Source organism: Anomaloglossus baeobatrachus, unplaced genomic scaffold (genome assembly GCF_048569485.1).
Source record: "Anomaloglossus baeobatrachus isolate aAnoBae1 unplaced genomic scaffold, aAnoBae1.hap1 Scaffold_3492, whole genome shotgun sequence".
Taxonomy (NCBI): domain Eukaryota; kingdom Metazoa; phylum Chordata; class Amphibia; order Anura; family Aromobatidae; genus Anomaloglossus; species Anomaloglossus baeobatrachus.
Window position 1 is genome coordinate 13,852 of NW_027442855.1, and position 25,239 is coordinate 39,090.

The 25,239-nt window shown below is 47.2% G+C and overlaps 18 non-coding genes across 18 annotated transcripts; all 18 read left to right on the forward strand.

Annotated features, from left to right (window-relative positions):
- The first annotated feature begins 139 nt into the window (after window positions 1-139).
- Window positions 140-330, forward strand: LOC142272410 (U2 spliceosomal RNA). Its single transcript, XR_012737282.1, has one exon. It is a non-coding gene; the product is annotated as a U2 spliceosomal RNA (small nuclear RNA).
- A 1,117-nt stretch (window positions 331-1,447) lies between these two features.
- LOC142272411 (U2 spliceosomal RNA) lies at window positions 1,448-1,638 on the forward strand. The gene has a single exon (XR_012737283.1). It is a non-coding gene; the product is annotated as a U2 spliceosomal RNA (small nuclear RNA).
- A 1,117-nt stretch (window positions 1,639-2,755) lies between these two features.
- LOC142272412 (U2 spliceosomal RNA) lies at window positions 2,756-2,946 on the forward strand. The gene has a single exon (XR_012737284.1). It is a non-coding gene; the product is annotated as a U2 spliceosomal RNA (small nuclear RNA).
- Window positions 2,947-4,063: 1,117 nt separating this feature from the next.
- Window positions 4,064-4,254, forward strand: LOC142272413 (U2 spliceosomal RNA). The gene has a single exon (XR_012737285.1). It is a non-coding gene; the product is annotated as a U2 spliceosomal RNA (small nuclear RNA).
- Window positions 4,255-5,371: 1,117 nt separating this feature from the next.
- Window positions 5,372-5,562, forward strand: LOC142272414 (U2 spliceosomal RNA). Its single transcript, XR_012737286.1, has one exon. It is a non-coding gene; the product is annotated as a U2 spliceosomal RNA (small nuclear RNA).
- Window positions 5,563-7,482: 1,920 nt separating this feature from the next.
- LOC142272455 (U2 spliceosomal RNA) lies at window positions 7,483-7,674 on the forward strand. Its single transcript, XR_012737323.1, has one exon. It is a non-coding gene; the product is annotated as a U2 spliceosomal RNA (small nuclear RNA).
- Window positions 7,675-8,791: 1,117 nt separating this feature from the next.
- LOC142272416 (U2 spliceosomal RNA) lies at window positions 8,792-8,982 on the forward strand. Its single transcript, XR_012737288.1, has one exon. It is a non-coding gene; the product is annotated as a U2 spliceosomal RNA (small nuclear RNA).
- A 1,117-nt stretch (window positions 8,983-10,099) lies between these two features.
- Window positions 10,100-10,290, forward strand: LOC142272418 (U2 spliceosomal RNA). The gene has a single exon (XR_012737289.1). It is a non-coding gene; the product is annotated as a U2 spliceosomal RNA (small nuclear RNA).
- A 1,117-nt stretch (window positions 10,291-11,407) lies between these two features.
- Window positions 11,408-11,598, forward strand: LOC142272419 (U2 spliceosomal RNA). Its single transcript, XR_012737290.1, has one exon. It is a non-coding gene; the product is annotated as a U2 spliceosomal RNA (small nuclear RNA).
- Window positions 11,599-12,715: 1,117 nt separating this feature from the next.
- On the forward strand, window positions 12,716-12,906 carry LOC142272420 (U2 spliceosomal RNA). Its single transcript, XR_012737291.1, has one exon. It is a non-coding gene; the product is annotated as a U2 spliceosomal RNA (small nuclear RNA).
- Window positions 12,907-14,865: 1,959 nt separating this feature from the next.
- On the forward strand, window positions 14,866-15,060 carry LOC142272456 (U2 spliceosomal RNA). The gene has a single exon (XR_012737324.1). It is a non-coding gene; the product is annotated as a U2 spliceosomal RNA (small nuclear RNA).
- Window positions 15,061-16,177: 1,117 nt separating this feature from the next.
- Window positions 16,178-16,368, forward strand: LOC142272421 (U2 spliceosomal RNA). The gene has a single exon (XR_012737292.1). It is a non-coding gene; the product is annotated as a U2 spliceosomal RNA (small nuclear RNA).
- A 1,117-nt stretch (window positions 16,369-17,485) lies between these two features.
- Window positions 17,486-17,676, forward strand: LOC142272422 (U2 spliceosomal RNA). Its single transcript, XR_012737293.1, has one exon. It is a non-coding gene; the product is annotated as a U2 spliceosomal RNA (small nuclear RNA).
- A 1,117-nt stretch (window positions 17,677-18,793) lies between these two features.
- Window positions 18,794-18,984, forward strand: LOC142272423 (U2 spliceosomal RNA). The gene has a single exon (XR_012737294.1). It is a non-coding gene; the product is annotated as a U2 spliceosomal RNA (small nuclear RNA).
- Window positions 18,985-20,101: 1,117 nt separating this feature from the next.
- LOC142272424 (U2 spliceosomal RNA) lies at window positions 20,102-20,292 on the forward strand. The gene has a single exon (XR_012737295.1). It is a non-coding gene; the product is annotated as a U2 spliceosomal RNA (small nuclear RNA).
- Window positions 20,293-21,409: 1,117 nt separating this feature from the next.
- LOC142272425 (U2 spliceosomal RNA) lies at window positions 21,410-21,600 on the forward strand. Its single transcript, XR_012737296.1, has one exon. It is a non-coding gene; the product is annotated as a U2 spliceosomal RNA (small nuclear RNA).
- A 1,117-nt stretch (window positions 21,601-22,717) lies between these two features.
- LOC142272426 (U2 spliceosomal RNA) lies at window positions 22,718-22,908 on the forward strand. The gene has a single exon (XR_012737297.1). It is a non-coding gene; the product is annotated as a U2 spliceosomal RNA (small nuclear RNA).
- A 1,117-nt stretch (window positions 22,909-24,025) lies between these two features.
- LOC142272429 (U2 spliceosomal RNA) lies at window positions 24,026-24,216 on the forward strand. The gene has a single exon (XR_012737299.1). It is a non-coding gene; the product is annotated as a U2 spliceosomal RNA (small nuclear RNA).
- Window positions 24,217-25,239: the final 1,023 nt, after the last annotated feature.

Consider the following 25,239-nt stretch of genomic DNA (forward strand, 5'->3'; position numbering starts at 1 on the left):
CAAAGCAGCCTTTTCAAGGGTTGGCTTGGGTGACAAAATGTCTTGTGTAGGCGTGGGTTTGTCTCCCTCTCGCTCTCTCTCCCTAAGATGTGTCCGGCATAGGCCAGGGTGCCACTCGAGGCCCAAACCAATTCTGGTTATCGCTTCTCGGCCTTTTGGCTAAGATCAAGTGTAGTATCTGTTCTTATCAGTTTAATATCTGATACGTCCCCTATCTGGGGACCATATATTAAATGGATTTTTAGAACAGGGAGATGGAAAAAGAGCTTGCTCTGTCCACTCCACGCATTGACCTGGTATTGCAGTACCTCCAGGAACGGTGCACCCCTTCTTAACCCAGTTTCCAAAAGCAGAACTCGATTCACCTGATTCATATTAGCCCGATTAGCGAATTGAAATGAATTTTTATCTAACACACTTTTTACTTGCTTTATTCATCCAAATAGCAAACTCATCACCACTCAACTTCACCAACTCTGCTATGTCCCGTGCAGTATCTTGTTGTCAGTCTAATCTAGATCATGTGTAATTGAATGGAATAGATCCCTTTTGGACAAAGTGGAGTCAGATGCTGCAGTGACCACAGGTGTGAGAGGATCTACAATTGGCATCTGGTGTTATCTCTCTGCTTCCACTCCAAATAAAGTTACCTGTTGTTACCTGAACGTCAAATACTAAGAATGGGCGGCCTATGAAAGAATTAGTACTTTCATTAAGTATACTAAACCGGCTAATTGGGAATAGACAAACTGTAAAAAGCCCTCTGAGAAAGCCCCTCTCTAACCTTTGTTAGTAAGCTTTTCTGTAGCCTGCCTGTTGATGTATTTTCGGTTTGAACAGTGCACAACATGAAGAGACGGAACACTGGCGGCTTGTCACAATGCCCCCCGATGACATCACAATAGCGCTGCTGCCTAGAAAACAAGCTGCGCAGAAGAAGTTGTTCTTTGGGTGGGAGGGTGGGCTAGTGGAAGGAGGGGGCAATCTCTTTTTTTCCCGGGTGGTAGGGGGATGACAGGAGAAGGGAAGCGGGTGGTGAGAAAGGTACAGAGGGCAGGGTTTGGGGGCTGGGAAGGAAAGGGAAAAGATTAGGGTTTGGGGATGATGAAAGGGCTTTCTACGGGTAAGGATGGCAAAGGGTGGCAGTGACGGAAAGTCAGGCAACCTGTCCTGTCCGTCTTTTTGTATCGTGAATTGGAAAGACTGCAAGGGGGAGGGGAGTTGCTTGCGCCCTAAAGGAGGAGTTATTCAGATTCATTGCAGTGGGCGGCGGCTGCAAAACGCACCATTCTTCTTGTTTTTGCTCTGCAAAGCAGCCTTTTCAAGGGTTGGCTTGGGTGACAAAATGTCTTGTGTAGGCGTGGGTTTGTCTCCCTCTCGCTCTCTCTCCCTAAGATGTGTCCGGCATAGGCCAGGGTGCCACTCGAGGCCCAAACCAATTCTGGTTATCGCTTCTCGGCCTTTTGGCTAAGATCAAGTGTAGTATCTGTTCTTATCAGTTTAATATCTGATACGTCCCCTATCTGGGGACCATATATTAAATGGATTTTTAGAACAGGGAGATGGAAAAAGAGCTTGCTCTGTCCACTCCACGCATTGACCTGGTATTGCAGTACCTCCAGGAACGGTGCACCCCTTCTTAACCCAGTTTCCAAAAGCAGAACTCGATTCACCTGATTCATATTAGCCCGATTAGCGAATTGAAATGAATTTTTATCTAACACACTTTTTACTTGCTTTATTCATCCAAATAGCAAACTCATCACCACTCAACTTCACCAACTCTGCTATGTCCCGTGCAGTATCTTGTTGTCAGTCTAATCTAGATCATGTGTAATTGAATGGAATAGATCCCTTTTGGACAAAGTGGAGTCAGATGCTGCAGTGACCACAGGTGTGAGAGGATCTACAATTGGCATCTGGTGTTATCTCTCTGCTTCCACTCCAAATAAAGTTACCTGTTGTTACCTGAACGTCAAATACTAAGAATGGGCGGCCTATGAAAGAATTAGTACTTTCATTAAGTATACTAAACCGGCTAATTGGGAATAGACAAACTGTAAAAAGCCCTCTGAGAAAGCCCCTCTCTAACCTTTGTTAGTAAGCTTTTCTGTAGCCTGCCTGTTGATGTATTTTCGGTTTGAACAGTGCACAACATGAAGAGACGGAACACTGGCGGCTTGTCACAATGCCCCCCGATGACATCACAATAGCGCTGCTGCCTAGAAAACAAGCTGCGCAGAAGAAGTTGTTCTTTGGGTGGGAGGGTGGGCTAGTGGAAGGAGGGGGCAATCTCTTTTTTTCCCGGGTGGTAGGGGGATGACAGGAGAAGGGAAGCGGGTGGTGAGAAAGGTACAGAGGGCAGGGTTTGGGGGCTGGGAAGGAAAGGGAAAAGATTAGGGTTTGGGGATGATGAAAGGGCTTTCTACGGGTAAGGATGGCAAAGGGTGGCAGTGACGGAAAGTCAGGCAACCTGTCCTGTCCGTCTTTTTGTATCGTGAATTGGAAAGACTGCAAGGGGGAGGGGAGTTGCTTGCGCCCTAAAGGAGGAGTTATTCAGATTCATTGCAGTGGGCGGCGGCTGCAAAACGCACCATTCTTCTTGTTTTTGCTCTGCAAAGCAGCCTTTTCAAGGGTTGGCTTGGGTGACAAAATGTCTTGTGTAGGCGTGGGTTTGTCTCCCTCTCGCTCTCTCTCCCTAAGATGTGTCCGGCATAGGCCAGGGTGCCACTCGAGGCCCAAACCAATTCTGGTTATCGCTTCTCGGCCTTTTGGCTAAGATCAAGTGTAGTATCTGTTCTTATCAGTTTAATATCTGATACGTCCCCTATCTGGGGACCATATATTAAATGGATTTTTAGAACAGGGAGATGGAAAAAGAGCTTGCTCTGTCCACTCCACGCATTGACCTGGTATTGCAGTACCTCCAGGAACGGTGCACCCCTTCTTAACCCAGTTTCCAAAAGCAGAACTCGATTCACCTGATTCATATTAGCCCGATTAGCGAATTGAAATGAATTTTTATCTAACACACTTTTTACTTGCTTTATTCATCCAAATAGCAAACTCATCACCACTCAACTTCACCAACTCTGCTATGTCCCGTGCAGTATCTTGTTGTCAGTCTAATCTAGATCATGTGTAATTGAATGGAATAGATCCCTTTTGGACAAAGTGGAGTCAGATGCTGCAGTGACCACAGGTGTGAGAGGATCTACAATTGGCATCTGGTGTTATCTCTCTGCTTCCACTCCAAATAAAGTTACCTGTTGTTACCTGAACGTCAAATACTAAGAATGGGCGGCCTATGAAAGAATTAGTACTTTCATTAAGTATACTAAACCGGCTAATTGGGAATAGACAAACTGTAAAAAGCCCTCTGAGAAAGCCCCTCTCTAACCTTTGTTAGTAAGCTTTTCTGTAGCCTGCCTGTTGATGTATTTTCGGTTTGAACAGTGCACAACATGAAGAGACGGAACACTGGCGGCTTGTCACAATGCCCCCCGATGACATCACAATAGCGCTGCTGCCTAGAAAACAAGCTGCGCAGAAGAAGTTGTTCTTTGGGTGGGAGGGTGGGCTAGTGGAAGGAGGGGGCAATCTCTTTTTTTCCCGGGTGGTAGGGGGATGACAGGAGAAGGGAAGCGGGTGGTGAGAAAGGTACAGAGGGCAGGGTTTGGGGGCTGGGAAGGAAAGGGAAAAGATTAGGGTTTGGGGATGATGAAAGGGCTTTCTACGGGTAAGGATGGCAAAGGGTGGCAGTGACGGAAAGTCAGGCAACCTGTCCTGTCCGTCTTTTTGTATCGTGAATTGGAAAGACTGCAAGGGGGAGGGGAGTTGCTTGCGCCCTAAAGGAGGAGTTATTCAGATTCATTGCAGTGGGCGGCGGCTGCAAAACGCACCATTCTTCTTGTTTTTGCTCTGCAAAGCAGCCTTTTCAAGGGTTGGCTTGGGTGACAAAATGTCTTGTGTAGGCGTGGGTTTGTCTCCCTCTCGCTCTCTCTCCCTAAGATGTGTCCGGCATAGGCCAGGGTGCCACTCGAGGCCCAAACCAATTCTGGTTATCGCTTCTCGGCCTTTTGGCTAAGATCAAGTGTAGTATCTGTTCTTATCAGTTTAATATCTGATACGTCCCCTATCTGGGGACCATATATTAAATGGATTTTTAGAACAGGGAGATGGAAAAAGAGCTTGCTCTGTCCACTCCACGCATTGACCTGGTATTGCAGTACCTCCAGGAACGGTGCACCCCTTCTTAACCCAGTTTCCAAAAGCAGAACTCGATTCACCTGATTCATATTAGCCCGATTAGCGAATTGAAATGAATTTTTATCTAACACACTTTTTACTTGCTTTATTCATCCAAATAGCAAACTCATCACCACTCAACTTCACCAACTCTGCTATGTCCCGTGCAGTATCTTGTTGTCAGTCTAATCTAGATCATGTGTAATTGAATGGAATAGATCCCTTTTGGACAAAGTGGAGTCAGATGCTGCAGTGACCACAGGTGTGAGAGGATCTACAATTGGCATCTGGTGTTATCTCTCTGCTTCCACTCCAAATAAAGTTACCTGTTGTTACCTGAACGTCAAATACTAAGAATGGGCGGCCTATGAAAGAATTAGTACTTTCATTAAGTATACTAAACCGGCTAATTGGGAATAGACAAACTGTAAAAAGCCCTCTGAGAAAGCCCCTCTCTAACCTTTGTTAGTAAGCTTTTCTGTAGCCTGCCTGTTGATGTATTTTCGGTTTGAACAGTGCACAACATGAAGAGACGGAACACTGGCGGCTTGTCACAATGCCCCCCGATGACATCACAATAGCGCTGCTGCCTAGAAAACAAGCTGCGCAGAAGAAGTTGTTCTTTGGGTGGGAGGGTGGGCTAGTGGAAGGAGGGGGCAATCTCTTTTTTTCCCGGGTGGTAGGGGGATGACAGGAGAAGGGAAGCGGGTGGTGAGAAAGGTACAGAGGGCAGGGTTTGGGGGCTGGGAAGGAAAGGGAAAAGATTAGGGTTTGGGGATGATGAAAGGGCTTTCTACGGGTAAGGATGGCAAAGGGTGGCAGTGACGGAAAGTCAGGCAACCTGTCCTGTCCGTCTTTTTGTATCGTGAATTGGAAAGACTGCAAGGGGGAGGGGAGTTGCTTGCGCCCTAAAGGAGGAGTTATTCAGATTCATTGCAGTGGGCGGCGGCTGCAAAACGCACCATTCTTCTTGTTTTTGCTCTGCAAAGCAGCCTTTTCAAGGGTTGGCTTGGGTGACAAAATGTCTTGTGTAGGCGTGGGTTTGTCTCCCTCTCGCTCTCTCTCCCTAAGATGTGTCCGGCATAGGCCAGGGTGCCACTCGAGGCCCAAACCAATTCTGGTTATCGCTTCTCGGCCTTTTGGCTAAGATCAAGTGTAGTATCTGTTCTTATCAGTTTAATATCTGATACGTCCCCTATCTGGGGACCATATATTAAATGGATTTTTAGAACAGGGAGATGGAAAAAGAGCTTGCTCTGTCCACTCCACGCATTGACCTGGTATTGCAGTACCTCCAGGAACGGTGCACCCCTTCTTAACCCAGTTTCCAAAAGCAGAACTCGATTCACCTGATTCATATTAGCCCGATTAGCGAATTGAAATGAATTTTTATCTAACACACTTTTTACTTGCTTTATTCATCCAAATAGCAAACTCATCACCACTCAACTTCACCAACTCTGCTATGTCCCGTGCAGTATCTTGTTGTCAGTCTAATCTAGATCATGTGTAATTGAATGGAATAGATCCCTTTTGGACAAAGTGGAGTCAGATGCTGCAGTGACCACAGGTGTGAGAGGATCTACAATTGGCATCTGGTGTTATCTCTCTGCTTCCACTCCAAATAAAGTTACCTGTTGTTACCTGAACGTCAAATACTAAGAATGGGCGGCCTATGAAAGAATTAGTACTTTCATTAAGTATACTAAACCGGCTAATTGGGAATAGACAAACTGTAAAAAGCCCTCTGAGAAAGCCCCTCTCTAACCTTTGTTAGTAAGCTTTTCTGTAGCCTGCCTGTTGATGTATTTTCGGTTTGAACAGTGCACAACATGAAGAGACGGAACACTGGCGGCTTGTCACAATGCCCCCCGATGACATCACAATAGCGCTGCTGCCTAGAAAACAAGCTGCGCAGAAGAAGTTGTTCTTTGGGTGGGAGGGTGGGCTAGTGGAAGGAGGGGGCAATCTCTTTTTTTCCCGGGTGGTAGGGGGATGACAGGAGAAGGGAAGCGGGTGGTGAGAAAGGTACAGAGGGCAGGGTTTGGGGGCTGGGAAGGAAAGGGAAAAGATTAGGGTTTGGGGATGATGAAAGGGCTTTCTACGGGTAAGGATGGCAAAGGGTGGCAGTGACGGAAAGTCAGGCAACCTGTCCTGTCCGTCTTTTTGTATCGTGAATTGGAAAGACTGCAAGGGGGAGGGGAGTTGCTTGCGCCCTAAAGGAGGAGTTATTCAGATTCATTGCAGTGGGCGGCGGCTGCAAAACGCACCATTCTTCTTGTTTTTGCTCTGCAAAGCAGCCTTTTCAAGGGTTGGCTTGGGTGACAAAATGTCTTGTGTAGGCGTGGGTTTGTCTCCCTCTCGCTCTCTCTCCCTAAGATGTGTCCGGCATAGGCCAGGGTGCCACTCGAGGCCCAAACCAATTCTGGTTATCGCTTCTCGGCCTTTTGGCTAAGATCAAGTGTAGTGTTGTTCGAAGAGGTGGTTTAAGCTCCAGGCCACCTTAGTACAATGATACAATGCACACTGGAAGGTTGCGCTTGCTAGTACTCTGGGTGGATAGTATATTCATCTAGAGGAAAACATGGCCCTACCAGGATCGAGGCTATTAGACTGAGTAAGGGTGGGGGGCTATGGTACAACGTGCCCCAGGACTGACGACCCTGGAGTGAGTCTGAGCTTGCTGGCTTGGGACCCCGGCAAGCCTTGGGCTCTGTAGCACACCGTACCTTGCCTTTTCATACTTTTTGAGCATATTACCCTATCCCGGCCTTCTGGCTAGGAAGGGAAATTTTTATAATCCCGGTCGGAGGTCTGGTCAGCTTTGGGCTGAGAAACTAACACCCGGTTGGAGGTCTGGGTCAGCTTCGGCTGAGAAACCAACACCCGGTTGGAGGTCTGGGTCAGCTTCGGCTGAGAAACCAACACCCGGTTGGAGGTCCGGTTAGCCTTGGGCTGAGAAACCAACACCGGTTGACGGTCCGGGCAGTTTTGGCTGCGAAACCAACAACTAGTAGCTCTCTACTCCACTTGGGTAAGATGCCTGGGTGGACGCTGGGAGCAACGACAAGGCTCAACCAGGCTTCGGCTTGGGGGAGCACCGAAGATCCCTGACCCTTGCTGTGGCCTTCTGGCTCGGAGGGACGGGGTTGATTTTTGGGGACCCTCTCCTCACGGTGGGGTCTACACGAATCCTAGCCTTTGCACTGTTTTTGGTGTGACTTCGGTCATGCTTTTTTTGTGGTGCTTTGGAAAGCTTCATTAAATCAAAAATCTGTTCTTATCAGTTTAATATCTGATACGTCCCCTATCTGGGGACCATATATTAAATGGATTTTTAGAACAGGGAGATGGAAAAAGAGCTTGCTCTGTCCACTCCACGCATTGACCTGGTATTGCAGTACCTCCAGGAACGGTGCACCCCTTCTTAACCCAGTTTCCAAAAGCAGAACTCGATTCACCTGATTCATATTAGCCCGATTAGCGAATTGAAATGAATTTTTATCTAACACACTTTTTACTTGCTTTATTCATCCAAATAGCAAACTCATCACCACTCAACTTCACCAACTCTGCTATGTCCCGTGCAGTATCTTGTTGTCAGTCTAATCTAGATCATGTGTAATTGAATGGAATAGATCCCTTTTGGACAAAGTGGAGTCAGATGCTGCAGTGACCACAGGTGTGAGAGGATCTACAATTGGCATCTGGTGTTATCTCTCTGCTTCCACTCCAAATAAAGTTACCTGTTGTTACCTGAACGTCAAATACTAAGAATGGGCGGCCTATGAAAGAATTAGTACTTTCATTAAGTATACTAAACCGGCTAATTGGGAATAGACAAACTGTAAAAAGCCCTCTGAGAAAGCCCCTCTCTAACCTTTGTTAGTAAGCTTTTCTGTAGCCTGCCTGTTGATGTATTTTCGGTTTGAACAGTGCACAACATGAAGAGACGGAACACTGGCGGCTTGTCACAATGCCCCCCGATGACATCACAATAGCGCTGCTGCCTAGAAAACAAGCTGCGCAGAAGAAGTTGTTCTTTGGGTGGGAGGGTGGGCTAGTGGAAGGAGGGGGCAATCTTTTTTTTTCCCGGGTGGTAGGGGGATGACAGGAGAAGGGAAGCGGGTGGTGAGAAAGGTACAGAGGGCAGGGTTTGGGGGCTGGGAAGGAAAGGGAAAAGATTAGGGTTTGGGGATGATGAAAGGGCTTTCTACGGGTAAGGATGGCAAAGGGTGGCAGTGACGGAAAGTCAGGCAACCTGTCCTGTCCGTCTTTTTGTATCGTGAATTGGAAAGACTGCAAGGGGGAGGGGAGTTGCTTGCGCCCTAAAGGAGGAGTTATTCAGATTCATTGCAGTGGGCGGCGGCTGCAAAACGCACCATTCTTCTTGTTTTTGCTCTGCAAAGCAGCCTTTTCAAGGGTTGGCTTGGGTGACAAAATGTCTTGTGTAGGCGTGGGTTTGTCTCCCTCTCGCTCTCTCTCCCTAAGATGTGTCCGGCATAGGCCAGGGTGCCACTCGAGGCCCAAACCAATTCTGGTTATCGCTTCTCGGCCTTTTGGCTAAGATCAAGTGTAGTATCTGTTCTTATCAGTTTAATATCTGATACGTCCCCTATCTGGGGACCATATATTAAATGGATTTTTAGAACAGGGAGATGGAAAAAGAGCTTGCTCTGTCCACTCCACGCATTGACCTGGTATTGCAGTACCTCCAGGAACGGTGCACCCCTTCTTAACCCAGTTTCCAAAAGCAGAACTCGATTCACCTGATTCATATTAGCCCGATTAGCGAATTGAAATGAATTTTTATCTAACACACTTTTTACTTGCTTTATTCATCCAAATAGCAAACTCATCACCACTCAACTTCACCAACTCTGCTATGTCCCGTGCAGTATCTTGTTGTCAGTCTAATCTAGATCATGTGTAATTGAATGGAATAGATCCCTTTTGGACAAAGTGGAGTCAGATGCTGCAGTGACCACAGGTGTGAGAGGATCTACAATTGGCATCTGGTGTTATCTCTCTGCTTCCACTCCAAATAAAGTTACCTGTTGTTACCTGAACGTCAAATACTAAGAATGGGCGGCCTATGAAAGAATTAGTACTTTCATTAAGTATACTAAACCGGCTAATTGGGAATAGACAAACTGTAAAAAGCCCTCTGAGAAAGCCCCTCTCTAACCTTTGTTAGTAAGCTTTTCTGTAGCCTGCCTGTTGATGTATTTTCGGTTTGAACAGTGCACAACATGAAGAGACGGAACACTGGCGGCTTGTCACAATGCCCCCCGATGACATCACAATAGCGCTGCTGCCTAGAAAACAAGCTGCGCAGAAGAAGTTGTTCTTTGGGTGGGAGGGTGGGCTAGTGGAAGGAGGGGGCAATCTCTTTTTTTCCCGGGTGGTAGGGGGATGACAGGAGAAGGGAAGCGGGTGGTGAGAAAGGTACAGAGGGCAGGGTTTGGGGGCTGGGAAGGAAAGGGAAAAGATTAGGGTTTGGGGATGATGAAAGGGCTTTCTACGGGTAAGGATGGCAAAGGGTGGCAGTGACGGAAAGTCAGGCAACCTGTCCTGTCCGTCTTTTTGTATCGTGAATTGGAAAGACTGCAAGGGGGAGGGGAGTTGCTTGCGCCCTAAAGGAGGAGTTATTCAGATTCATTGCAGTGGGCGGCGGCTGCAAAACGCACCATTCTTCTTGTTTTTGCTCTGCAAAGCAGCCTTTTCAAGGGTTGGCTTGGGTGACAAAATGTCTTGTGTAGGCGTGGGTTTGTCTCCCTCTCGCTCTCTCTCCCTAAGATGTGTCCGGCATAGGCCAGGGTGCCACTCGAGGCCCAAACCAATTCTGGTTATCGCTTCTCGGCCTTTTGGCTAAGATCAAGTGTAGTATCTGTTCTTATCAGTTTAATATCTGATACGTCCCCTATCTGGGGACCATATATTAAATGGATTTTTAGAACAGGGAGATGGAAAAAGAGCTTGCTCTGTCCACTCCACGCATTGACCTGGTATTGCAGTACCTCCAGGAACGGTGCACCCCTTCTTAACCCAGTTTCCAAAAGCAGAACTCGATTCACCTGATTCATATTAGCCCGATTAGCGAATTGAAATGAATTTTTATCTAACACACTTTTTACTTGCTTTATTCATCCAAATAGCAAACTCATCACCACTCAACTTCACCAACTCTGCTATGTCCCGTGCAGTATCTTGTTGTCAGTCTAATCTAGATCATGTGTAATTGAATGGAATAGATCCCTTTTGGACAAAGTGGAGTCAGATGCTGCAGTGACCACAGGTGTGAGAGGATCTACAATTGGCATCTGGTGTTATCTCTCTGCTTCCACTCCAAATAAAGTTACCTGTTGTTACCTGAACGTCAAATACTAAGAATGGGCGGCCTATGAAAGAATTAGTACTTTCATTAAGTATACTAAACCGGCTAATTGGGAATAGACAAACTGTAAAAAGCCCTCTGAGAAAGCCCCTCTCTAACCTTTGTTAGTAAGCTTTTCTGTAGCCTGCCTGTTGATGTATTTTCGGTTTGAACAGTGCACAACATGAAGAGACGGAACACTGGCGGCTTGTCACAATGCCCCCCGATGACATCACAATAGCGCTGCTGCCTAGAAAACAAGCTGCGCAGAAGAAGTTGTTCTTTGGGTGGGAGGGTGGGCTAGTGGAAGGAGGGGGCAATCTCTTTTTTTCCCGGGTGGTAGGGGGATGACAGGAGAAGGGAAGCGGGTGGTGAGAAAGGTACAGAGGGCAGGGTTTGGGGGCTGGGAAGGAAAGGGAAAAGATTAGGGTTTGGGGATGATGAAAGGGCTTTCTACGGGTAAGGATGGCAAAGGGTGGCAGTGACGGAAAGTCAGGCAACCTGTCCTGTCCGTCTTTTTGTATCGTGAATTGGAAAGACTGCAAGGGGGAGGGGAGTTGCTTGCGCCCTAAAGGAGGAGTTATTCAGATTCATTGCAGTGGGCGGCGGCTGCAAAACGCACCATTCTTCTTGTTTTTGCTCTGCAAAGCAGCCTTTTCAAGGGTTGGCTTGGGTGACAAAATGTCTTGTGTAGGCGTGGGTTTGTCTCCCTCTCGCTCTCTCTCCCTAAGATGTGTCCGGCATAGGCCAGGGTGCCACTCGAGGCCCAAACCAATTCTGGTTATCGCTTCTCGGCCTTTTGGCTAAGATCAAGTGTAGTATCTGTTCTTATCAGTTTAATATCTGATACGTCCCCTATCTGGGGACCATATATTAAATGGATTTTTAGAACAGGGAGATGGAAAAAGAGCTTGCTCTGTCCACTCCACGCATTGACCTGGTATTGCAGTACCTCCAGGAACGGTGCACCCCTTCTTAACCCAGTTTCCAAAAGCGGAACTCGATTCACCTGATTCATATTAGCCCGATTAGCGAATTGAAATGAATTTTTATCTAACACACTTTTTACTTGCTTTATTCATCCAAATAGCAAACTCATCACCACTCAACTTCACCAACTCTGCTATGTCCCGTGCAGTATCTTGTTGTCAGTCTAATCTAGATCATGTGTAATTGAATGGAATAGATCCCTTTTGGACAAAGTGGAGTCAGATGCTGCAGTGACCACAGGTGTGAGAGGATCTACAATTGGCATCTGGTGTTATCTCTCTGCTTCCACTCCAAATAAAGTTACCTGTTGTTACCTGAACGTCAAATACTAAGAATGGGCGGCCTATGAAAGAATTAGTACTTTCATTAAGTATACTAAACCGGCTAATTGGGAATAGACAAACTGTAAAAAGCCCTCTGAGAAAGCCCCTCTCTAACCTTTGTTAGTAAGCTTTTCTGTAGCCTGCCTGTTGATGTATTTTCGGTTTGAACAGTGCACAACATGAAGAGACGGAACACTGGCGGCTTGTCACAATGCCCCCCGATGACATCACAATAGCGCTGCTGCCTAGAAAACAAGCTGCGCAGAAGAAGTTGTTCTTTGGGTGGGAGGGTGGGCTAGTGGAAGGAGGGGGCAATCTCTTTTTTTCCCGGGTGGTAGGGGGATGACAGGAGAAGGGAAGCGGGTGGTGAGAAAGGTACAGAGGGCAGGGTTTGGGGGCTGGGAAGGAAAGGGAAAAGATTAGGGTTTGGGGATGATGAAAGGGCTTTCTACGGGTAAGGATGGCAAAGGGTGGCAGTGACGGAAAGTCAGGCAACCTGTCCTGTCCGTCTTTTTGTATCGTGAATTGGAAAGACTGCAAGGGGGAGGGGAGTTGCTTGCGCCCTAAAGGAGGAGTTATTCAGATTCATTGCAGTGGGCGGCGGCTGCAAAACGCACCATTCTTCTTGTTTTTGCTCTGCAAAGCAGCCTTTTCAAGGGTTGGCTTGGGTGACAAAATGTCTTGTGTAGGCGTGGGTTTGTCTCCCTCTCGCTCTCTCTCCCTAAGATGTGTCCGGCATAGGCCAGGGTGCCACTCGAGGCCCAAACCAATTCTGGTTATCGCTTCTCGGCCTTTTGGCTAAGATCAAGTGTAGTATCTGTTCTTATCAGTTTAATATCTGATACGTCCCCTATCTGGGGACCATATATTAAATGGATTTTTAGAACAGGGAGATGGAAAAAGAGCTTGCTCTGTCCACTCCACGCATTGACCTGGTATTGCAGTACCTCCAGGAACGGTGCACCCCTTCTTAACCCAGTTTCCAAAAGCAGAACTCGATTCACCTGATTCATATTAGCCCGATTAGCGAATTGAAATGAATTTTTATCTAACACACTTTTTACTTGCTTTATTCATCCAAATAGCAAACTCATCACCACTCAACTTCACCAACTCTGCTATGTCCCGTGCAGTATCTTGTTGTCAGTCTAATCTAGATCATGTGTAATTGAATGGAATAGATCCCTTTTGGACAAAGTGGAGTCAGATGCTGCAGTGACCACAGGTGTGAGAGGATCTACAATTGGCATCTGGTGTTATCTCTCTGCTTCCACTCCAAATAAAGTTACCTGTTGTTACCTGAACGTCAAATACTAAGAATGGGCGGCCTATGAAAGAATTAGTACTTTCATTAAGTATACTAAACCGGCTAATTGGGAATAGACAAACTGTAAAAAGCCCTCTGAGAAAGCCCCTCTCTAACCTTTGTTAGTAAGCTTTTCTGTAGCCTGCCTGTTGATGTATTTTCGGTTTGAACAGTGCACAACATGAAGAGACGGAACACTGGCGGCTTGTCACAATGCCCCCCGATGACATCACAATAGCGCTGCTGCCTAGAAAACAAGCTGCGCAGAAGAAGTTGTTCTTTGGGTGGGAGGGTGGGCTAGTGGAAGGAGGGGGCAATCTCTTTTTTTCCCGGGTGGTAGGGGGATGACAGGAGAAGGGAAGCGGGTGGTGAGAAAGGTACAGAGGGCAGGGTTTGGGGGCTGGGAAGGAAAGGGAAAAGATTAGGGTTTGGGGATGATGAAAGGGCTTTCTACGGGTAAGGATGGCAAAGGGTGGCAGTGACGGAAAGTCAGGCAACCTGTCCTGTCCGTCTTTTTGTATCGTGAATTGGAAAGACTGCAAGGGGGAGGGGAGTTGCTTGCGCCCTAAAGGAGGAGTTATTCAGATTCATTGCAGTGGGCGGCGGCTGCAAAACGCACCATTCTTCTTGTTTTTGCTCTGCAAAGCAGCCTTTTCAAGGGTTGGCTTGGGTGACAAAATGTCTTGTGTAGGCGTGGGTTTGTCTCCCTCTCGCTCTCTCTCCCTAAGATGTGTCCGGCATAGGCCAGGGTGCCACTCGAGGCCCAAACCAATTCTGGTTATCGCTTCTCGGCCTTTTGGCTAAGATCAAGTGTAGTAGTATCGTTCGAAAAGGTGGTTTAAGGCTCCGGCCACCTTAGTACAATGATGCAATGCACACTGGAAGGTTGCGCTTGTTAGTACTTTAGGAGGATAGTATATCCATCTAGAGGAAACCATGGCCCTACCAGGATCGAGGCTATTAGACTGAGTAAGTGTGGGGGTTATGGTGCAATGTGCCCCAGGAATGGACACCCTGGAGGGAGTCTGAACTTGCTAGGTTGGGACCCTGGTAAGCCTCAGACTCTGTCGCACGCCGCGCCTTGCCTATTCATACTTTCCAAGCATATTGCCCTATCCCGGCCTTCTGGCTAAGAAGGGAAATTTTTATAATCCCGGTCGGAGGTCCGGTCAGCTTTGGGCTGAGAAACCAACACTCGGTTGGAGGTCCGGGTCAGCTTTGGCTGAGAAACCAACACCCGGTTGGAGGTCCGGTTAGCCTTGGGCTGAGAAACCAACACCCGGTTGGAGGTCCGGTCAGCCTTGGGCTGAGAAACCAACACCCGGTTGGAGGTCCGGTCAGCCTTGGGCTGAGAAACCAACACCGGTTGACGGTCCGGGCAGTCTCGGCTGCGAAACCAACGACTAGTAGCTCCCTACTCCACTTGGGTAAGATGCCTCGGTGGACGCTGGGAGCAACAACAAGGCTCAACCAGGCTTCGGCTTGGGGGAGCACCGAAGATCCCTGACCCTCGCTGTGGCCTTCTGGCTCGGAGGGACGGGGTTGATTTTTGGGGATCCTCTTCTCACGGAGGGGTCCACACGAATCCTAGCCTTTGCACTGTTTTTGGTGTGACTTCGGTCATGCATTTTTGCGGTGCTTTGGAAAGCTTCATTAAATCAAAATCTGTTCTTATCAGTTTAATATCTGATACGTCCCCTATCTGGGGACCATATATTAAATGGATTTTTAGAACAGGGAGATGGAAAAAGAGCTTGCTCTGTCCACTCCACGCATTGACCTGGTATTGCAGTACCTCCAGGAACGGTGCACCCCTTCTTAACCCAGTTTCCAAAAGCAGAACTCGATTCACCTGATTCATATTAGCCCGATTAGCGAATTGAAATGAATTTTTATCTAACACACTTTTTACTTGCTTTATTCATCCAAATAGCAAACTCATCACCACTCAACTTCACCAACTCTGCTATGTCCCGTGCAGTATCTTGTTGTCAGTCTAATCTAGATCATGTGTAATTGAATGGAATAGATCCCTTTTGGACAAAGTGGAGTCAGATGCTGCAGTGACCACAGGTGTGAGAGGATCTACAATTGGCATCTGGTGTTATCTCTCTGCTTCCACTCCAAATAAAGTTACCTGTTGTTACCTGAACGTCAAATACTAAGAATGGGCGGCCTATGAAAGAATTAGTACTTTCATTAAGTATACTAAACCGGCTAATTGGGAATAGACAAACTGTAAAAAGCCCTCTGAGAAAGCCCCTCTCTAACCTTTGTTAGTAAGCTTTTCTGTAGCCTGCCTGTTGATGTATTTTCGGTTTGAACAGTGCACAACATGAAGAGACGGAACACTGGCGGCTTGTCACAATGCCCCCCGATGACATCACAATAGCGCTGCTGCCTAGAAAACAAGCTGCGCAGAAGAAGTTGTTCTTTGGGTGGGAGGGTGGGCTAGTGGAAGGAGGGGGCAATCTCTTTTTTTCCCGGGTGGTAGGGGGATGACAGGAGAAGGGAAGCGGGTGGTGAGAAAGGTACAGAGGGCAGTGTTTGGGGGCTGGGAAGGAAAGGGAAAAGATTAGGGTTTGGGGATGATGAAAGGGCTTTCTACGGGTAAGGATGGCAAAGGGTGGCAGTGACGGAAAGTCAGGCAACCTGTCCTGTCCGTCTTTTTGTATCGTGAATTGGAAAGACTGCAAGGGGGAGGGGAGTTGCTTGCGCCCTAAAGGAGGAGTTATTCAGATTCATTGCAGTGGGCGGCGGCTGCAAAACGCACCATTCTTCTTGTTTTTGCTCTGCAAAGCAGCCTTTTCAAGGGTTGGCTTGGGTGACAAAATGTCTTGTGTAGGCGTGGGTTTGTCTCCCTCTCGCTCTCTCTCCCTAAGATGTGTCCGGCATAGGCCAGGGTGCCACTCGAGGCCCAAACCAATTCTGGTTATCGCTTCTCGGCCTTTTGGCTAAGATCAAGTGTAGTATCTGTTCTTATCAGTTTAATATCTGATACGTCCCCTATCTGGGGACCATATATTAAATGGATTTTTAGAACAGGGAGATGGAAAAAGAGCTTGCTCTGTCCACTCCACGCATTGACCTGGTATTGCAGTACCTCCAGGAACGGTGCACCCCTTCTTAACCCAGTTTCCAAAAGCAGAACTCGATTCACCTGATTCATATTAGCCCGATTAGCGAATTGAAATGAATTTTTATCTAACACACTTTTTACTTGCTTTATTCATCCAAATAGCAAACTCATCACCACTCAACTTCACCAACTCTGCTATGTCCCGTGCAGTATCTTGTTGTCAGTCTAATCTAGATCATGTGTAATTGAATGGAATAGATCCCTTTTGGACAAAGTGGAGTCAGATGCTGCAGTGACCACAGGTGTGAGAGGATCTACAATTGGCATCTGGTGTTATCTCTCTGCTTCCACTCCAAATAAAGTTACCTGTTGTTACCTGAACGTCAAATACTAAGAATGGGCGGCCTATGAAAGAATTAGTACTTTCATTAAGTATACTAAACCGGCTAATTGGGAATAGACAAACTGTAAAAAGCCCTCTGAGAAAGCCCCTCTCTAACCTTTGTTAGTAAGCTTTTCTGTAGCCTGCCTGTTGATGTATTTTCGGTTTGAACAGTGCACAACATGAAGAGACGGAACACTGGCGGCTTGTCACAATGCCCCCCGATGACATCACAATAGCGCTGCTGCCTAGAAAACAAGCTGCGCAGAAGAAGTTGTTCTTTGGGTGGGAGGGTGGGCTAGTGGAAGGAGGGGGCAATCTCTTTTTTTCCCGGGTGGTAGGGGGATGACAGGAGAAGGGAAGCGGGTGGTGAGAAAGGTACAGAGGGCAGGGTTTGGGGGCTGGGAAGGAAAGGGAAAAGATTAGGGTTTGGGGATGATGAAAGGGCTTTCTACGGGTAAGGATGGCAAAGGGTGGCAGTGACGGAAAGTCAGGCAACCTGTCCTGTCCGTCTTTTTGTATCGTGAATTGGAAAGACTGCAAGGGGGAGGGGAGTTGCTTGCGCCCTAAAGGAGGAGTTATTCAGATTCATTGCAGTGGGCGGCGGCTGCAAAACGCACCATTCTTCTTGTTTTTGCTCTGCAAAGCAGCCTTTTCAAGGGTTGGCTTGGGTGACAAAATGTCTTGTGTAGGCGTGGGTTTGTCTCCCTCTCGCTCTCTCTCCCTAAGATGTGTCCGGCATAGGCCAGGGTGCCACTCGAGGCCCAAACCAATTCTGGTTATCGCTTCTCGGCCTTTTGGCTAAGATCAAGTGTAGTATCTGTTCTTATCAGTTTAATATCTGATACGTCCCCTATCTGGGGACCATATATTAAATGGATTTTTAGAACAGGGAGATGGAAAAAGAGCTTGCTCTGTCCACTCCACGCATTGACCTGGTATTGCAGTACCTCCAGGAACGGTGCACCCCTTCTTAACCCAGTTTCCAAAAGCAGAACTCGATTCACCTGATTCATATTAGCCCGATTAGCGAATTGAAATGAATTTTTATCTAACACACTTTTTACTTGCTTTATTCATCCAAATAGCAAACTCATCACCACTCAACTTCACCAACTCTGCTATGTCCCGTGCAGTATCTTGTTGTCAGTCTAATCTAGATCATGTGTAATTGAATGGAATAGATCCCTTTTGGACAAAGTGGAGTCAGATGCTGCAGTGACCACAGGTGTGAGAGGATCTACAATTGGCATCTGGTGTTATCTCTCTGCTTCCACTCCAAATAAAGTTACCTGTTGTTACCTGAACGTCAAATACTAAGAATGGGCGGCCTATGAAAGAATTAGTACTTTCATTAAGTATACTAAACCGGCTAATTGGGAATAGACAAACTGTAAAAAGCCCTCTGAGAAAGCCCCTCTCTAACCTTTGTTAGTAAGCTTTTCTGTAGCCTGCCTGTTGATGTATTTTCGGTTTGAACAGTGCACAACATGAAGAGACGGAACACTGGCGGCTTGTCACAATGCCCCCCGATGACATCACAATAGCGCTGCTGCCTAGAAAACAAGCTGCGCAGAAGAAGTTGTTCTTTGGGTGGGAGGGTGGGCTAGTGGAAGGAGGGGGCAATCTCTTTTTTTCCCGGGTGGTAGGGGGATGACAGGAGAAGGGAAGCGGGTGGTGAGAAAGGTACAGAGGGCAGGGTTTGGGGGCTGGGAAGGAAAGGGAAAAGATTAGGGTTTGGGGATGATGAAAGGGCTTTCTACGGGTAAGGATGGCAAAGGGTGGCAGTGACGGAAAGTCAGGCAACCTGTCCTGTCCGTCTTTTTGTATCGTGAATTGGAAAGACTGCAAGGGGGAGGGGAGTTGCTTGCGCCCTAAAGGAGGAGTTATTCAGATTCATTGCAGTGGGCGGCGGCTGCAAAACGCACCATTCTTCTTGTTTTTGCTCTGCAAAGCAGCCTTTTCAAGGGTTGGCTTGGGTGACAAAATGTCTTGTGTAGGCGTGGGTTTGTCTCCCTCTCGCTCTCTCTCCCTAAGATGTGTCCGGCATAGGCCAGGGTGCCACTCGAGGCCCAAACCAATTCTGGTTATCGCTTCTCGGCCTTTTGGCTAAGATCAAGTGTAGTATCTGTTCTTATCAGTTTAATATCTGATACGTCCCCTATCTGGGGACCATATATTAAATGGATTTTTAGAACAGGGAGATGGAAAAAGAGCTTGCTCTGTCCACTCCACGCATTGACCTGGTATTGCAGTACCTCCAGGAACGGTGCACCCCTTCTTAACCCAGTTTCCAAAAGCAGAACTCGATTCACCTGATTCATATTAGCCCGATTAGCGAATTGAAATGAATTTTTATCTAACACACTTTTTACTTGCTTTATTCATCCAAATAGCAAACTCATCACCACTCAACTTCACCAACTCTGCTATGTCCCGTGCAGTATCTTGTTGTCAGTCTAATCTAGATCATGTGTAATTGAATGGAATAGATCCCTTTTGGACAAAGTGGAGTCAGATGCTGCAGTGACCACAGGTGTGAGAGGATCTACAATTGGCATCTGGTGTTATCTCTCTGCTTCCACTCCAAATAAAGTTACCTGTTGTTACCTGAACGTCAAATACTAAGAATGGGCGGCCTATGAAAGAATTAGTACTTTCATTAAGTATACTAAACCGGCTAATTGGGAATAGACAAACTGTAAAAAGCCCTCTGAGAAAGCCCCTCTCTAACCTTTGTTAGTAAGCTTTTCTGTAGCCTGCCTGTTGATGTATTTTCGGTTTGAACAGTGCACAACATGAAGAGACGGAACACTGGCGGCTTGTCACAATGCCCCCCGATGACATCACAATAGCGCTGCTGCCTAGAAAACAAGCTGCGCAGAAGAAGTTGTTCTTTGGGTGGGAGGGTGGGCTAGTGGAAGGAGGGGGCAATCTCTTTTTTTCCCGGGTGGTAGGGGGATGACAGGAGAAGGGAAGCGGGTGGTGAGAAAGGTACAGAGGGCAGGGTTTGGGGGCTGGGAAGGAAAGGGAAAAGATTAGGGTTTGGGGATGATGAAAGGGCTTTCTACGGGTAAGGATGGCAAAGGGTGGCAGTGACGGAAAGTCAGGCAACCTGTCCTGTCCGTCTTTTTGTATCGTGAATTGGAAAGACTGCAAGGGGGAGGGGAGTTGCTTGCGCCCTAAAGGAGGAGTTATTCAGATTCATTGCAGTGGGCGGCGGCTGCAAAACGCACCATTCTTCTTGTTTTTGCTCTGCAAAGCAGCCTTTTCAAGGGTTGGCTTGGGTGACAAAATGTCTTGTGTAGGCGTGGGTTTGTCTCCCTCTCGCTCTCTCTCCCTAAGATGTGTCCGGCATAGGCCAGGGTGCCACTCGAGGCCCAAACCAATTCTGGTTATCGCTTCTCGGCCTTTTGGCTAAGATCAAGTGTAGTATCTGTTCTTATCAGTTTAATATCTGATACGTCCCCTATCTGGGGACCATATATTAAATGGATTTTTAGAACAGGGAGATGGAAAAAGAGCTTGCTCTGTCCACTCCACGCATTGACCTGGTATTGCAGTACCTCCAGGAACGGTGCACCCCTTCTTAACCCAGTTTCCAAAAGCAGAACTCGATTCACCTGATTCATATTAGCCCGATTAGCGAATTGAAATGAATTTTTATCTAACACACTTTTTACTTGCTTTATTCATCCAAATAGCAAACTCATCACCACTCAACTTCACCAACTCTGCTATGTCCCGTGCAGTATCTTGTTGTCAGTCTAATCTAGATCATGTGTAATTGAATGGAATAGATCCCTTTTGGACAAAGTGGAGTCAGATGCTGCAGTGACCACAGGTGTGAGAGGATCTACAATTGGCATCTGGTGTTATCTCTCTGCTTCCACTCCAAATAAAGTTACCTGTTGTTACCTGAACGTCAAATACTAAGAATGGGCGGCCTATGAAAGAATTAGTACTTTCATTAAGTATACTAAACCGGCTAATTGGGAATAGACAAACTGTAAAAAGCCCTCTGAGAAAGCCCCTCTCTAACCTTTGTTAGTAAGCTTTTCTGTAGCCTGCCTGTTGATGTATTTTCGGTTTGAACAGTGCACAACATGAAGAGACGGAACACTGGCGGCTTGTCACAATGCCCCCCGATGACATCACAATAGCGCTGCTGCCTAGAAAACAAGCTGCGCAGAAGAAGTTGTTCTTTGGGTGGGAGGGTGGGCTAGTGGAAGGAGGGGGCAATCTCTTTTTTTCCCGGGTGGTAGGGGGATGACAGGAGAAGGGAAGCGGGTGGTGAGAAAGGTACAGAGGGCAGGGTTTGGGGGCTGGGAAGGAAAGGGAAAAGATTAGGGTTTGGGGATGATGAAAGGGCTTTCTACGGGTAAGGATGGCAAAGGGTGGCAGTGACGGAAAGTCAGGCAACCTGTCCTGTCCGTCTTTTTGTATCGTGAATTGGAAAGACTGCAAGGGGGAGGGGAGTTGCTTGCGCCCTAAAGGAGGAGTTATTCAGATTCATTGCAGTGGGCGGCGGCTGCAAAACGCACCATTCTTCTTGTTTTTGCTCTGCAAAGCAGCCTTTTCAAGGGTTGGCTTGGGTGACAAAATGTCTTGTGTAGGCGTGGGTTTGTCTCCCTCTCGCTCTCTCTCCCTAAGATGTGTCCGGCATAGGCCAGGGTGCCACTCGAGGCCCAAACCAATTCTGGTTATCGCTTCTCGGCCTTTTGGCTAAGATCAAGTGTAGTATCTGTTCTTATCAGTTTAATATCTGATACGTCCCCTATCTGGGGACCATATATTAAATGGATTTTTAGAACAGGGAGATGGAAAAAGAGCTTGCTCTGTCCACTCCACGCATTGACCTGGTATTGCAGTACCTCCAGGAACGGTGCACCCCTTCTTAACCCAGTTTCCAAAAGCAGAACTCGATTCACCTGATTCATATTAGCCCGATTAGCGAATTGAAATGAATTTTTATCTAACACACTTTTTACTTGCTTTATTCATCCAAATAGCAAACTCATCACCACTCAACTTCACCAACTCTGCTATGTCCCGTGCAGTATCTTGTTGTCAGTCTAATCTAGATCATGTGTAATTGAATGGAATAGATCCCTTTTGGACAAAGTGGAGTCAGATGCTGCAGTGACCACAGGTGTGAGAGGATCTACAATTGGCATCTGGTGTTATCTCTCTGCTTCCACTCCAAATAAAGTTACCTGTTGTTACCTGAACGTCAAATACTAAGAATGGGCGGCCTATGAAAGAATTAGTACTTTCATTAAGTATACTAAACCGGCTAATTGGGAATAGACAAACTGTAAAAAGCCCTCTGAGAAAGCCCCTCTCTAACCTTTGTTAGTAAGCTTTTCTGTAGCCTGCCTGTTGATGTATTTTCGGTTTGAACAGTGCACAACATGAAGAGACGGAACACTGGCGGCTTGTCACAATGCCCCCCGATGACATCACAATAGCGCTGCTGCCTAGAAAACAAGCTGCGCAGAAGAAGTTGTTCTTTGGGTGGGAGGGTGGGCTAGTGGAAGGAGGGGGCAATCTCTTTTTTTCCCGGGTGGTAGGGGGATGACAGGAGAAGGGAAGCGGGTGGTGAGAAAGGTACAGAGGGCAGGGTTTGGGGGCTGGGAAGGAAAGGGAAAAGATTAGGGTTTGGGGATGATGAAAGGGCTTTCTACGGGTAAGGATGGCAAAGGGTGGCAGTGACGGAAAGTCAGGCAACCTGTCCTGTCCGTCTTTTTGTATCGTGAATTGGAAAGACTGCAAGGGGGAGGGGAGTTGCTTGCGCCCTAAAGGAGGAGTTATTCAGATTCATTGCAGTGGGCGGCGGCTGCAAAACGCACCATTCTTCTTGTTTTTGCTCTGCAAAGCAGCCTTTTCAAGGGTTGGCTTGGGTGACAAAATGTCTTGTGTAGGCGTGGGTTTGTCTCCCTCTCGCTCTCTCTCCCTAAGATGTGTCCGGCATAGGCCAGGGTGCCACTCGAGGCCCAAACCAATTCTGGTTATCGCTTCTCGGCCTTTTGGCTAAGATCAAGTGTAGTATCTGTTCTTATCAGTTTAATATCTGATACGTCCCCTATCTGGGGACCATATATTAAATGGATTTTTAGAACAGGGAGATGGAAAAAGAGCTTGCTCTGTCCACTCCACGCATTGACCTGGTATTGCAGTACCTCCAGGAACGGTGCACCCCTTCTTAACCCAGTTTCCAAAAGCAGAACTCGATTCACCTGATTCATATTAGCCCGATTAGCGAATTGAAATGAATTTTTATCTAACACACTTTTTACTTGCTTTATTCATCCAAATAGCAAACTCATCACCACTCAACTTCACCAACTCTGCTATGTCCCGTGCAGTATCTTGTTGTCAGTCTAATCTAGATCATGTGTAATTGAATGGAATAGATCCCTTTTGGACAAAGTGGAGTCAGATGCTGCAGTGACCACAGGTGTGAGAGGATCTACAATTGGCATCTGGTGTTATCTCTCTGCTTCCACTCCAAATAAAGTTACCTGTTGTTACCTGAACGTCAAATACTAAGAATGGGCGGCCTATGAAAGAATTAGTACTTTCATTAAGTATACTAAACCGGCTAATTGGGAATAGACAAACTGTAAAAAGCCCTCTGAGAAAGCCCCTCTCTAACCTTTGTTAGTAAGCTTTTCTGTAGCCTGCCTGTTGATGTATTTTCGGTTTGAACAGTGCACAACATGAAGAGACGGAACACTGGCGGCTTGTCACAATGCCCCCCGATGACATCACAATAGCGCTGCTGCCTAGAAAACAAGCTGCGCAGAAGAAGTTGTTCTTTGGGTGGGAGGGTGGGCTAGTGGAAGGAGGGGGCAATCTCTTTTTTTCCCGGGTGGTAGGGGGATGACAGGAGAAGGGAAGCGGGTGGTGAGAAAGGTACAGAGGGCAGGGTTTGGGGGCTGGGAAGAAAAGGGAAAAGATTAGGGTTTGGGGATGATGAAAGGGCTTTCTACGGGTAAGGATGGCAAAGGGTGGCAGTGACGGAAAGTCAGGCAACCTATCCTGTCCGTCTTTTTGTATCGTGAATTGGAAAGACTGCAAGGGGGAGGGGAGTTGCTTGCGCCCTAAAGGAGGAGTTATTCAGATTCATTGCAGTGGGCGGCGGCTGCAAAACGCACCATTCTTCTTGTTTTTGCTCTGCAAAGCAGCCTTTTCAAGGGTTGGCTTGGGTGACAAAATGTCTTGTGTAGGCGTGGGTTTGTCTCCCTCTCGCTCTCTCTCCCTAAGATGTGTCCGGCATAGGCCAGGGTGCCACTCGAGGCCCAAACCAATTCTGGTTATCGCTTCTCGGCCTTTTGGCTAAGATCAAGTGTAGTATCTGTTCTTATCAGTTTAATATCTGATACGTCCCCTATCTGGGGACCATATATTAAATGGATTTTTAGAACAGGGAGATGGAAAAAGAGCTTGCTCTGTCCACTCCACGCATTGACCTGGTATTGCAGTACCTCCAGGAACGGTGCACCCCTTCTTAACCCAGTTTCCAAAAGCAGAACTCGATTCACCTGATTCATATTAGCCCGATTAGCGAATTGAAATGAATTTTTATCTAACACACTTTTTACTTGCTTTATTCATCCAAATAGCAAACTCATCACCACTCAACTTCACCAACTCTGCTATGTCCCGTGCAGTATCTTGTTGTCAGTCTAATCTAGATCATGTGTAATTGAATGGAATAGATCCCTTTTGGACAAAGTGGAGTCAGATGCTGCAGTGACCACAGGTGTGAGAGGATCTACAATTGGCATCTGGTGTTATCTCTCTGCTTCCACTCCAAATAAAGTTACCTGTTGTTACCTGAACGTCAAATACTAAGAATGGGCGGCCTATGAAAGAATTAGTACTTTCATTAAGTATACTAAACCGGCTAATTGGGAATAGACAAACTGTAAAAAGCCCTCTGAGAAAGCCCCTCTCTAACCTTTGTTAGTAAGCTTTTCTGTAGCCTGCCTGTTGATGTATTTTCGGTTTGAACAGTGCACAACATGAAGAGACGGAACACTGGCGGCTTGTCACAATGCCCCCCGATGACATCACAATAGCGCTGCTGCCTAGAAAACAAGCTGCGCAGAAGAAGTTGTTCTTTGGGTGGGAGGGTGGGCTAGTGGAAGGAGGGGGCAATCTCTTTTTTTCCCGGGTGGTAGGGGGATGACAGGAGAAGGGAAGCGGGTGGTGAGAAAGGTACAGAGGGCAGGGTTTGGGGGCTGGGAAGGAAAGGGAAAAGATTAGGGTTTGGGGATGATGAAAGGGCTTTCTACGGGTAAGGATGGCAAAGGGTGGCAGTGACGGAAAGTCAGGCAACCTGTCCTGTCCGTCTTTTTGTATCGTGAGTTGGAAAGACTGCAAGGGGGAGGGGAGTTGCTTGCGCCCTAAAGGAGGAGTTATTCAGATTCATTGCAGTGGGCGGCGGCTGCAAAACGCACCATTCTTCTTGTTTTTGCTCTGCAAAGCAGCCTTTTCAAGGGTTGGCTTGGGTGACAAAATGTCTTG